A 14,067-nucleotide genomic window follows, 5' to 3' on the forward strand; every position below is an offset into this window, starting at 1 on the left:
GGGTGGGGTTTTACACCTGCCTCACCTGCAGTGCACATGGTTTTGACCATCTAAGAAATATGTGGTCAGAAAGAGTGACCTAGAATAAGGGCCTCAGTTGCTGCTGGAGCCTGCTGAAAAATAGCCCTGGTGTTTGTCCCCCTGATAATGTCATATGTGTGTACATATGTTACATGTATGTTTTGAGAATAATAGAAAGGTGTGTTTGTAGATAGTGCTACACTTCAATGTCACATGTGAACACAACCATGTCTAATAACCCACATTGATATATGAAACATGCACCATTGGTGTGATGTGAGGTTATGGGCACAGTTCTGCTCATGTGAAGTATGTGATGGGACAACAGAAAGTGTGTTTTTGAAAGAGTTGTTGTAACATGTTCCATATGATGCTACTGAAACAAGAATGAGCAAACTGTGCACATGAAGCTGGTGAGAAACTACACATCCCAGTATGCCATCCCATAGTTAAATTACTCCATAATAACCACATTGTCAAGCTATGGTGGAATGTGTAGTTTCACAACAGGTGGAGGTGCATAATTTGGCCATGGATGATGTCATTTCTGCATAGTGATGTATGTATGTGCATTTAGTGGCCTAATGAATGTGATGAGACACTGAAATGCCTCCTAATGGAGACATGAATGTGTGTGTGGGACACATATGGCTAAAAAACATAAGATTACCCACACTAGGAAATGTCACGTAGCTAGGGGTACCACCTAGTCCCTTTAATTCCGGACACATATTAATTACACAGGTTCTGTGGCTGGCTGACTTCAAGACTCCACTTCACCTAATTTTAAACTGCCACAGAACCTGTGTAAGTAACATGTGTCCGGAATTAAAGGGACTAGGTGGTAACCCTACACGTAGCACAGTGGTGCACATATCTCATGGTGATATTTGTATTTTTAAACTTGTAGGTGGACTGACTTCAAAACGGCAATGAAGAGGAAGATGACTGACCGGTACAACCACAGCATGTCCACCGGGAGAGGTCCTATGCCCGATCATTTGGAGAATACCCCCCTGGAGCAGGACGCCTTGGACGTGATTGATGTGGGCGAGGTCAGGGGGATCTCCAATATGGACAGTGAGCTCCCGGCGGAGGTCTTTGATGCTGCTTTTGATGGTAAGTCACAGTAATGCATTGTATTTTGAAAGAGATTTTTTAGTGCGTATGCGATGGTGACATTTTTTTCAATTATTATCCTAGCAGAAGCAGAAACCCAGGATGTACCGGCAGCATCTTCCTCTGCAGAGCCACAGGTGGAGCGAGTGGTCCAGCCTCCACCAAGAAGACAACCCCAGCCCCAGCCACAGGAGACATGGGATGAGAGCGTGTTGGTGATGCTGGAGAGGATCGAGCAGCAAGGGGTGGATGCTGCGATCCGTCAACAGCAGGTGGCGGAATTTCTGGCGGAGTAGAAGGCCACAAACAGGCTGCAGTGTGAGGCCTTGAACCGCATTAATGACACTCTGGCGGCTGGCATGCTAAGCATTGGCCAACACCTCAGCCGCCAGAATGAACTTCTTGCGGAGCAGCTGACCACCGCCAGGTCCCTAAGGGACAATCCCCCATCTGCTGGCCCACCCCCAGCTGCTCCCCAACCTTCCACCTCTGCTGACCCTCCTGTGTCCACTAGGGGAAGACGCCGCAAGCCAGCTGACCCAAAGGCCCCTGTCCCCAAGGCCCCATCTAAAAGGGGGAAAAAAGGGCCCAAATAATGAGACCTGGTTCACTTCCTCTGTGGTTGGACCCCAAATGTTTAAATTGCACTGGACATCCACTTCCTGAGTTGGCCATCTATCCATTTGCGTGCCATGGGCATTAAAGTTCTTATTTTGACCTCTACAAATGCAGGATACATTTTTGGTGGTGTGTATCTTGCTTAGTATTCACCCTGGTTGTTGCAGTATGTATTCTGGTGTCCCCATTTCTTTCACCATTGCATTTGCAGGGTAACACATGTTTGGAGATATGCAACCTCTTGTTCTGGCTGTTTTTTTTATTTTTGTGTCTATTTGATTTGTTTATTTGATTTCTGACATTAAAGTGTTCACACTTTAAGCTGTGATGCTGAACAGCAAATAAATTTCTTTTACCAATTAAATCAAAATTGTTGTATGTGTAATTTCTTGTGTGAAACAAATACTAGATTTATGTGTACTTACTGACCAGGGTATTTTTGAACATTTGTTGAAGTGTGGTCGAAGTTTCCCATGTGTAACCCTCTCCATGGCCATTCCCATGTTCCTATCCAACTTTTCCCTGCTAATTAGTTTGTGTCAGCACATGTGCAGAGCAACTTAATAGGTGAGAAAGCAGTTTGTGTGCAGGTGAGGTAGCTCCTACAGTAGTAGGTAAAAGCAGGTCCAGAACAATGCTTTCCTCATGGAGTGGGTGAGGCAGACAAACAAGGGTGAAAAGGTAAATTTGTGTAGGAATGCATATGTGTCCTCCCTAAAAAAAGATGTGTGAATGGGCCAAACATGATAAAATTGCTTGTGAACAAACATGTATAAGTTTTTACATATATATGATTTGACAGTATCATAAGCAGATGTAGGAATCCTTTGTTAGAGAGATGTGAGTGCAATAATGTTATTGGTGGCATCTTACATCCAGAGTGTAGTCAAATCCTATTCATAGCAGATGAGATAGTGGTAGAGTTCTGTATTTTGGGTACTATACAAAGATTGTGTGCAAAATAGTGGTCATGGGCTTCAAACATTGCTGAAACATCCTTTGTAGGTGTTAGATGTGGTTTATGTTATTGTATCCTAAATACAAAACCTATGTTTGTATTAGAGTGAACACGTTGACACATGTCGACTTGTGTAGATTGAGTGTGCTACTGTGTAAATTCTATGAAAGCACGTAGTGAATGTGTCTAACTGTTTAGCAAATAGCTACCTTAGCATATATAAGCAGGTCTTCAAAAGATTCTTACCTTAAATTAAACAAACCTTTAAATGTCGAGAAGTATAGAAAGATAAGCTTCCAATGTGTTTGAGTGCTGTGTGTGGCTTGCAGGTAGTGAAATCATGGTTTGGACTTAATAGACTGCAGCATTGCTTATTACATTCAGGTGTATGTGTTTGAGTAGGAATCAGCGTTAATTAGCAAACTCAGGCGCACGCTGGCATGCGGTATCTGTAGGGGTGGTTTGAGCTGGCGGTTGGCGGCCGCCTGTTTTGTGTCCGAAATGAACGGTGCCTTAGTCGATCGTGCGGTAGTAGCACCGCTCATTTTTGGTGCACACCCCCGTGTACGCCCATATTTACGCCCATTTTCCCTCATTATTTCGGCCGCTCCCCTCAACACGCCCCTATGCCGCCCCCAATACCGTACACTCGCGTACAGGTTTTTTCGCACGTAGAGACCCGTCCGTAAGCGTTGGTGAGTAATCGCGCCTGCGCATTGGCGAATGTACGCATGCGCAGATCATAAAAAATCCCGGGACGTACGCGTACGGCCCGGCCGCTCCAACCAGAATAAGGCCCTATATCTTTTAGAATTAAACAGTGTAATCTTACATTCCGTGAATGTTGCCAGTATGTGAATAGTCCTGATTATTTTCTTTACCAGTGTAAAATATATATATATTTTTTATTTCAGATACCCTTCCTCAAGCCAAGTATGGGCATAGGCATAAGTAAATGACATTGAAAAACTAGTAAAGACATAGTGTCTAGGTTGTTAGTATGTGGTTGCTGCTCCTACTCTTATCTTGACTCATCATTATCCATTTTGAAATGAGCAATTCTTTTTTTCCCAAAAAATAATGTGGGAAGTGCCATGTCAAACCACTTACATTTTAAGCTTTGGCATTTAAAAAAAATGCTATTTAATTATTTTTTTAACAAAAGTAGCAAGTCACACCACTTATAGGATTATGTCAACAAAGATATATATATATATATATATATATATATATATATATATATATATATATATATATATATATATATATATATATATATATATATATGTATATATATATATATATATATATATATATATATATATATATATATATATATAATGTAAATGGTGCAGTGGAGTATGGCCTACAGAGTCACAGTACAGCATTTAACTAAATGTCTTCCCTATAAACACTAATAAACATCAACTTGCTAACTGCCAGTACAATATTCTATCTCTGCCAATATAAGTATTACTGGAATGTATGGAAACACAGGTCTGGTGAGATCAGCCACTGGAGTCTATGGACACAGTGGACACACATATACAGATCAACTCAGCCAATTGAGTGTATGGCCAACAGATAGGTCAGCTCAGCCACTACAGTATTTGAACACAGTGCACACACAGATAGGCCAGCTTAGTTCAGCCCAGCCACCGGACACATGTGTATGGACATAGTAGACCCACAGATAGCTAAGCACCTTGTGTCCTGTTGGAGAAAGTGTGCTATATAAATTAAACTTACTTACTTACTAAGCTTAGTTTACACACTGGAGTGTATGGACACACAGGGCCGGTGCTAGGGTGTCCGGCGCCTTCCTGCAAACCATACATTTTGCACCCTTTCACATTGCCATTGCAACAAGCTGCAGCCCGATTGTGGGAGTATATGCAACATGCGATCCTATGGAGGATCTTGGGTGCATGTACATGTATGCATACGTCTAGAGACATACTGTACCATTGCTTTTAAATGTGTCTATATATATATATATATATATATGTATATATATATATATATTCTGCTATTTTCTCTTCAGATCAACTACACAAACAAACGTCTCATTTTCTGGATGTTGGATTAATTCTTACTATGTTTTTCTCTTTGTTACTGTATATAAAAGTGATACTTATTGAATAAGAGTACTTAAAAGGCAAGCAAAGCATGTCAGACTGTAATTCACTAAGCAGAACATTATGAGAATTATTCCTCTAAAGCTCATTGAGACAGTCACGCATCAGGTACCGACTCAGCTGCTAATTAAAATGTTACCAACTATTCACATGCAGGATTGCAGCTGGTTTAATGCATTTTGCATACAGTAGTTCTGACTTCTATTATGCAGACAGACAACAAAACAGCCTGTATTTAAATGAACATTATAGAAATAAATGTATAGCTCATTTTTATGGTATTTAAAACATGTTGTGTTCTAAAATGCAAAGAAATGCAGTAATTAATATATCACTTATTTAAAATGATGCTACAGTATATGTTTAACATGGTACCATAGATGGCAGTGCATCCTGTGCCGTCACACCCATAAACCTATGGTATCATGATGTCAATCACGGGGGGTGGACAACTGTCTCTTGTAAAGACAGCTCTGCCTGGACTGTCCAAAGGATGTTCCAGGCAGCTTCACAGGCTGCAGAGTGCCTCACTGGAGCAGTAGCAGTAGTGTAGGGTGCAGCCAGGGCACCCGGAGCAAGGCCATATCACGACACCCCCCCCCCCAATCCCTCAGTGGCAGCACCCCCCTCCCCAGCCATTAGCGGTAGCACCCCCCTCCCCAGCCCTCAGAAGCAGTACCCTCATCCCCAGCCCTTAGTGGCAGTGCAGTACTCCCCCTCCCCAGCCCTCTGTGGTAGTAACCCCATCCCCAGCCCTCAGTGGCAGTGCAGTACAGTCACAGTGCTACCCCTCCCCAGCAACACCCACTCCCCAGCCCTCAGTGGCAGAACTCCCCCTCCCCAGCCCTCAATAGCAGTAACCCCAGCCCTCAGTAGCAGACCTCCTCCTCCCCAGAACTCAGCAGCAGCCCTGCCCCCTCCCCAGCCCTCCATTGTACCTTACCTTACCATCGATGTCTTCCTCACATAGAATGTGGTGATGGTAGTAGCTGCTTCTGGTCTCGCTGGGAGTTAAGCGGTGCGGCTTCTCCCCACTCCCTCCCGCCAGTGCATTGCAGGGGCGCCGGCTTCTCCCTCCCAGCAGGTCAATGCAGGGGTGCCGGCTTCTCCCTCCAGCCAGGGCAACACAGCGGTGCTGCCTTACCCCCATCTCCCTCCTGCTCGGGCAATGCAGCAGTGCAGGCTTTACCCCTATTCCTCCCCAGGGATGGGGGAGCCGCACAGAGCAAGAGCTCTGCCGGTGCCACCCTAGCTACACCTCTGATAGAGGGTACAGGATGCTATTCCAAACCTGGTGCCGGATGACAATCCGTCAGACAGGATTCCTGCCTGACAGTCGGGTTCCTGATTGGCATGGGCAGTATTCCCTCATGGAGGTCCACGACCTCCATAGAGAGAGAAAAGAACCTGTGATGAGGCAGCGAGCCACTGAGCCCCACTGTTGGAGTCCACGCAGTCGGGATTCCGATGACGGACTAATGACCTCAAAATCCTGACTGTCTGAGTGTCATACCACACCCCTCCAAACCACATGCTGGTAGCAACAGAGCTCTTGATTTGTATTGATTGATTGGTAAGATTCTTTATTTGCGCTGGGGACCCCACAAGCCTTAATCTAGCACTGAATATTTGCTATGTAAATTGTAACATGTATGGAATGTAAAGAGTTCATGATCACCACAAGAAGATCGAACATTTGCCAAATGTATACAGCATACACTATGCTCTTATCCAAACGCTGTCACATATGAATCTTTCAACTTGCTCAGCAAACAACTTTAAGCATATGTATGGCTCCCATTTATGAACTTGATATAAATAAAACTTGTGAGAGTGGTGAGATAAATGTAGAGTATAATTATTCCTCACAACCAGGTAGGCAGGATAGCCCTAAGATAAAGGCTACTGTATATCCCTTAAACCAGATCATGGCAGATATGTCCCAAGTGGCCCAGAAGTACAGTATACCCCATTCACAGCTGCTCTGCTACATTGTTATGGGAGAAAAAGTACTGTAATCAGTAATGTTCATTTTGTAGAACATTACTTTGAAACTGCAAAAAGTATGTTATGCTTGGTTTCAATTATAACATTCTTTTATAGACACAAAACGTATTTGAAATTTCAAAATAATATTCGTTACACAACATTTCTAAAAATAACCTTATGAATACATTCTTCTTCTTTTATAAATGAAATTGGCTTTGGGGATATACTGCAAAGTTTGTGCACGGAATTAACAAAAAAAATTCTAAACTCCAAGTAGATTAATTCTGTTACCTGCCAAAATATGGTTAATTCATATACTTTATTTTGTGTACATAATATACTAATGACAACCTGCACCTCATATTGGAACATCCGAAGCAAGGACTCATTAGAGATTCTTTATAAAATGTTAGCATTGCTATGGAATCAGTCAAAATATAATTGGCATAAACAAAATACTTTGCCTGAGAAATGCACATTTCAGATGAAATTGACATATATAAAGCATTATAGAAATAGACACTAAGATATTGCAATTGCTTCCCTTTTTCAACTAAAAACTGTCACTATTAAGAAGAGTTTAAATCAGAACTATGAGGAGTTTAAATCAGACTCTGCTGGGCAGCATCAATTGAAAAGGTCAACTAGCAAGTAGTGTTAATGACATTGCAAACTGTGACAATTATATACTTAAATTTAGATCCATCATACAGTACATACTGTAGGGCCGGATTGAGAGTTGGACACAATGGATTTAATTATACAGTTGTCTGATTTTTTCCCACAACGCATGTACAGTACTGCAATGAATTTAAGATGCAAAATTAATGAAGAATGGAGACACTCACCGGACTTGCTTGAAGTTTATTTAATATCACCTCAGTACATTAGTGCACACTGGAGAGAGCAGGAAGGGGGTCTTGATAAAGGTCCTGCACTGGACCGAAATGTCGACCTGTACCTATTCCCACTGTCATGCACTAATGTACTGAGGTGATATTAACTAAGCTTCGAGCATGTCCGGTGAGTGTCTCCATTCTTTCTATGTAAATTTGGAAGTACCTGGACATTTGGGACTATCTGGAATATGGCACCCCGGCAGATGGTGAGATATTTGGAGAGTGCTATCCCCGCAACATGAATATATATATATGGACATCAGTTGTAAGTTGGCGCCCTTTTTGAACCTTCAGTGATTGGTTCTGTAATAGCCTTTAGTTAATTCCAAAGTAGATCAAAGTAAATCAAAGTAAAGTCCAAAATGTATAAACATTTATTAAAAAGTATCTTATTCCAGATTATTGGTGGTTTTCCAGACCATAAAAAGACTTCAATAGTATATTTCAAATTAGCAAACAAACGTTTTTAACGCGTTTTGTCCTATCAAGGACTTCATCAGGGGTTTGCAAATGATTTTGAAACTATTCCCACAACACTTTCAAACCGGTTGAGTCTCCAACTAGACGTTTTATAACAATGGGTCCTTTATAAGCACATCTGCGCCTTTGTGTGATTGCGAGTTCTAATACAAATCTCCAGGAGGAAATATAGCTTTTCAATATTGGAAAGGTGGAGGTATTCCAGTAGTTGGACACCATTAAATGGTAAAATGTGGATATTCTCTATGCATCATCCTAGACTATTCGTGGTGTGCCTCTCTCTGTCTGATGTACAGTCTCGTTTTAGGCCAACCGATCTGCACTCAAGATCAAGTATAACTGGTATAAAGTTGAATTTAGTCCCCAAGACCGGTTTTCACTGTCCCTCTTGAGGTGTGCACTGGTATAAGGTTCAGTGGAAATGATGTATATCATACAAACGTATACTCTGATGTGCGCTCAGTCCACTGTGTGTCAGAATATGGTCTGTCACATATGTATATAGCCCAGGTGTAGTGCAGCCTCAGCTCCCGTAGAAGGCTCTTTCTGACCTCCAAATCGTAGCACATGTAAAACAGAATGGAGGAGGCGCACTTGTAAGCGATAAGTAATACATAATTTACTCAAATATAAAAGCTCACATACGCAGGGGTTTTAAAAGATGCATAGAAATTTCACCAGCGTCCGAATGTGCATGCAGACGGAGATCCCGGTTCAGCGGTTCACGTGGCCACAGCTACACAGCGATGTTTTCTCCGCAACTCAGGACACAGACCAGCCAGTTCACCGTCAGGATGGACAAGCCCTCAACACGTTTCGTCCAATGGACTTCAGGAGGCGTGAACCGCTGAACCGGGATCTCCATCTGCATGCACATTCGAACGCTGGTGAAATTTCTATGCATCTTTTATGTATGTGTGCTTTTAAATTTGAGTAAACTGAGTAAAATGTGTATTACTTATCGCTTACAAGTGCGCCTCCTCCATTCTTTTTTACATATATATATATATATATATATATATACAGAGGCGGTGCGCCGGCACTCAGCTCCAAATGCTGAACATTAGGGCCCCGTGCCCTTAGTGAAGACCCGGGCTGGGTCCAATAATAGCTTCGGTGTGACCGCGGCACTGGGGACTTCTGACAAAAAGGAAACAGGAAGCTGGTTCTCTGTTGACGTTTCAGCCTTTTATTGTAGGCTTTTCTCAAAACAGCTTTACATGTAAATATATATATATATATATACACACAGTACAACATCCCCAGGTCCCCCTGGAAATAATGAGCAGGGCACTCTCTGGACTGGTAAGCAAAAACACTTTTTAGTAGTGATGCAGAGAGTTGTCACATCTTATGTCAATGTTTCAAGGCTGTGTCGCCTTTTCATCAAGACGGGCAAAAATAAAGTGCAATAGTGATTGTGGAAAAAGAATAAAATTATTTTTTATCCTTTTTCACAATCATTATTGCACTTTATTGTTGCCCGTCCTGATGAAAAGGCGACGCAGCCTTGAAACGTTGACGTAAGATGATGTAAGACAAGTGTTTTTGCTTACCAGTCCGGAGAGTGCCGCTCATTATATCCAGGGGGACCTGGGGATGTTGTACTGCATATTAATCTAATAGTGAAGGCACCCTGGCATTGTGATTTGTTATCCGAGAGTGCCAAACAAAGACCTCTCTCTTTTATATATATATATATATATATATATATATATTACAGTATATTTCCCCTGTCTTACTGTTATACAGTGGCCGGCCCAGCTCTCTCCTGATGCTTATAACTTATACCAGTGTGAAAGTGTCTAGGCTTCCAGTACTTGGTGCTATTTCTGTGGATATTCTGTGCAATCATGTGGATACTTAGTGAATCTGAACCTGAGGTTCCCATTCGTGTCGGTAGCTTGCCTTTGTTATTGTCTTAGGTTATTTAGTTTCCTGCATGGTATTATTATTATTATTATTATTTTTTTTTTGCCACAGCTCCATTTATAGTAGTACCAACATGCATTGTGCCTCTTTAGCTGCTGTTGAGAACTAGACCCTGCTTTGCAGATTAATCCTATGTGTACCATTTAACACTGGCAATCAGCACATTGTATATTACTTCAGCCAGCTATCCTGTGATCTCTAGACAATTAAATAAGCCCCTAATGCTTGAGTTTAAAGACCTTGTGACATCCTAAGTACCAGTGTGTCCATAATACACTAAGGGAACAATGGTCAGCTGTTGTAGGTGGAAGACCCTCCCAATGGCTCTCAAGGGTCTCATATCATTATGCTGGAGTTCCATAACAGAAGCTGTTTTTGAAAAAAGAATTCTGTTTTAGCCACCTCTACTAACAGAGACAAACAATAATATAAATGTGAACATTTTTTTAATGCGAAAGAAACAATCAAGTTTTAAGAAACACCTACACAACATTTACTTGATAATGTTTAGGGTTATAAAGCATTAATGCATGCATGAAACTCTAATAGCTCATAGAAAAAGCTAAATATAAGATGGTAGAACTATACTTTCTTTTTTTTTCTATTTTTATGCAAAAAATGTTTCCGGAATAACTGAAAAATGACATATATATTAACTCTGTTCATATAACCAGAATATATTTACAACTAGAAAACACCAGTTCATTCTGAGCAATGTCAAACAGTACATTAACACTACTGATGAAGTGGGCACTCATAATATGTCAGCAAAAAAGCAATAAAGCTGCAACCTGATAGAAATGCCAATAGCCCAAGGAATTGTAACCAAAGAACTCTGCTTTCTCTCTCATCCTCCCAATAATTTATATTCTACAGCACCGCTGTACTACACTGATCTGGGCATAGCTGTGTAATACAGACACATTGATTTCCGGTGTCAGTACACTGTGTTCTAGGTGCTCTGTAAGGGAAAACTGTGAATTTATTTCTATGAAAGACTGTACATGTTATTCAACATCCTAAAATGCTGAAAGGGGGGGGGGGGAGTGTTATTAAAAATGTGAATACAAATTAGGTGACCTTGCCATTACTAAAGACTATTGAAAATTTGTCTTTAGCAAGCCTTAGTTGCTCATGATTAAATTAATATTTCATATTTGTCGAAACATAACTCAAAGAATGAGCTTAAAAAAGGTTGAATACGTGTTGAAAAAAAATTCAAAATTCTTAAAAAATTCGCAACTCATTGAGCAAATCTATATTTTTTTGTTTCTACTGTATAATAAAGGGCACTCAATAAAACATGGAAGACTAAACAATTTCCGAAATGCATACATAACTGAAAAGGAAGTGAATTGGCCATTGTATGCACAACAGTTTTAATCCTTCGGCAATACGATCAAACATCCTCTATCTGCATATGTAGGATATGGTACAGTTATGTATGGTGCTGCGGACACTTTGCGGCGCCTTATAAATAAACGTACTGCTACTACTACTACTACTACTACTACTACAGTTCTTCAAAATGAAGATATTAGAGTTTCTTGACATCTGAAGAAATAGACATTTACTCCAAATTTGCATTACAAATGTTTAGTCATGTTTAGGTCTAGTATTTGCTGAGACTATGCAATGTATTGTCATTTATCTTGACATAATGTCATTTTTTTTTCAAATGGACTTCATCTGAAAAAACTTAGACTTCCTTAGACTACAGCCATTTGTACAATGTAGACATTTTCTAGAGAGGATGTCTCTGGGAAGATGACGTCTTCATCCCATGTTCCAGAAGATGTCTGTTTGTGTAGGAAGATAATCAATGTTATTATCATAAAAAAGAGGTTCTTCCAGACTTGCTCCCTCACACTCCAGCCTCCTGCTATGTGTCCCATCAATGTTTGTGTCATTACAGATACTGTACATGTCACTCAAACCATGTGCTCTCTTTGTTTCATCCGGGCTCCTGCTTCATGTGTCACCCTCTGTGACGTGTTAGCTTCAGCCTCCTGCCATGTGGTGCATCCAGGTCTCTATGTCATATGCAGCTTCCTGTCTCCTTTGTCACCTCCTGCTGCATGTCTCCTCCAGCCACATGTCCACTCCAGCCTTCTACTTACTTTTTCATCTCCTTTCCCGTGTCCACTCCAGACTCCTGCCCCCATCTTTCCAGCCTACTGCCCATCTCTCTTTACAACCTACAGTCTCCTGCTTCCCCTGTCATTCAAACCTCTCCCAACCCATCTTACCAGTCTCCTGCTTGCCATGTGTTTCCAGAATTTCACCCTGTCTTTCTAAATATGATACCTATATCAGAAGAACTCAATTCACACATTAAAATAGGTTGACATGGTCTAGATCGACATTGACAAAGGTTGACCCAAGCATCTATCGATCTATCTATCTATCATAGGTATCTGAAAGGAGGAAGGCCAGACAAACCCCCAGATTTGACTCGGCACTGCAGCAGATTAATTATAGAAAATGCTAATGGCTTAAATTCTAGAATTAATCTGCTGAAGAGCCCGGTCATGTCTGGGGGTTTGTTTGGCCTTCCCGATACCTACACTGTGTTTATTTTGAACCAGGGCACACAGCTATATTGACTCTTTATGCCTGCAGTGCAGAGCCGATTACCTCCTCTCTCTATCTCTCTCTCTCTCTCTCTCTCTCTCTATATATATATATATATATATATATATATATATATATATATATATATATCTGGGTTTCCACTCCCTTAGGCAAAGGAAACAGCATGTCACTGCAGCAATTTAGAAGCATAATTATTGGAGTCTCAATGGCTCATTTTGAGGTATCAAAGACAGTGCCTCTTGATAAAGGGGCTTACGCCCCAAAACGAGCCATTGAGGCTCCGACTGCTGCCAGGTTTAATCCTCCAGCACTGTTCCCATGTGGATTCCCAATACGCTGTGACCCTTGACGGTGATTCTAGCATGGGTTTGTGGTTTCCAACAGTGCCCCTGTATTTGGCAGTAGGAGCTTTGCCTTAGCATTCAATTTTGAAACCTTGTGGTACCCAGCCCACAGCGCTGCATTGTTCGGTACGAGTACATTGTTGCTTTTCCCTGGTCCGTGCTTTTTTATATTGTTATTAAAATATTGTCATTTATGCACTATGGAGCGCCCCTCCTGTCCTTCTTTTTGACAGATTTCCTTTCTCTCGTGAGTCCCGGGAGTATTTGGAGGAGGCTGCAATCCGTAAAGTGGATGTACTGTGCAAGCCACAGTTGAACTTTGTTTGGCTTTATTTTATGCTTGTGTGGTTCAAAGAAATCTGCGCCGTACATACATATATAGGTCATGTAAGACAGCACTCAATTTAAAAAAATAAAAGATCTCACATTTTGTGGTGCACAGTCCTGTAATGTAAAGATATAGAAGCACTCACCCTCATTGCAGAAGGTTTTGGGAAGAACCGGCACACACTTGTAGAAGTCCATTGTAGATTTATTTAAGGCATGAGATGGTATACAGACACGGCCCAACAGCCATTTCAACTGATATTCACAGTCTTCCTCAGAGTCTCACCAGAAATGGTACACAATGTTGAAGATGATTAGCGTTTATTCAGAACATCAGTACAAAAAAGTATCTCTCTTAATTTTAAATTTTAATAATTGATCCAACATCTGACTTAAAACACCATAAACGACCCTATGCATTTTGTCAGAAAAAGACTTCTTCAGGGGTGAACTGATCTAAATGAGAAGTTGTGCCATAAATATATAATATATAATAAAACCATAAAAAACCTTCATTCCCATTTCTTAAAAAAGAAAAAAAAAATCGAGGGAGGAACATGATGATGAAGATGAGGGACTGGGAAGTGATCATTACAAGGGACACGGAGCCCTAAACACCACTGTGTTCAACTAAACAAAAAAAAAAT

Source organism: Crinia signifera, chromosome 2 (assembly GCF_055691185.1).
Source record: "Crinia signifera chromosome 2, ASM5569118v1, whole genome shotgun sequence".
Lineage (NCBI taxonomy): Eukaryota > Metazoa > Chordata > Amphibia > Anura > Myobatrachidae > Crinia > Crinia signifera.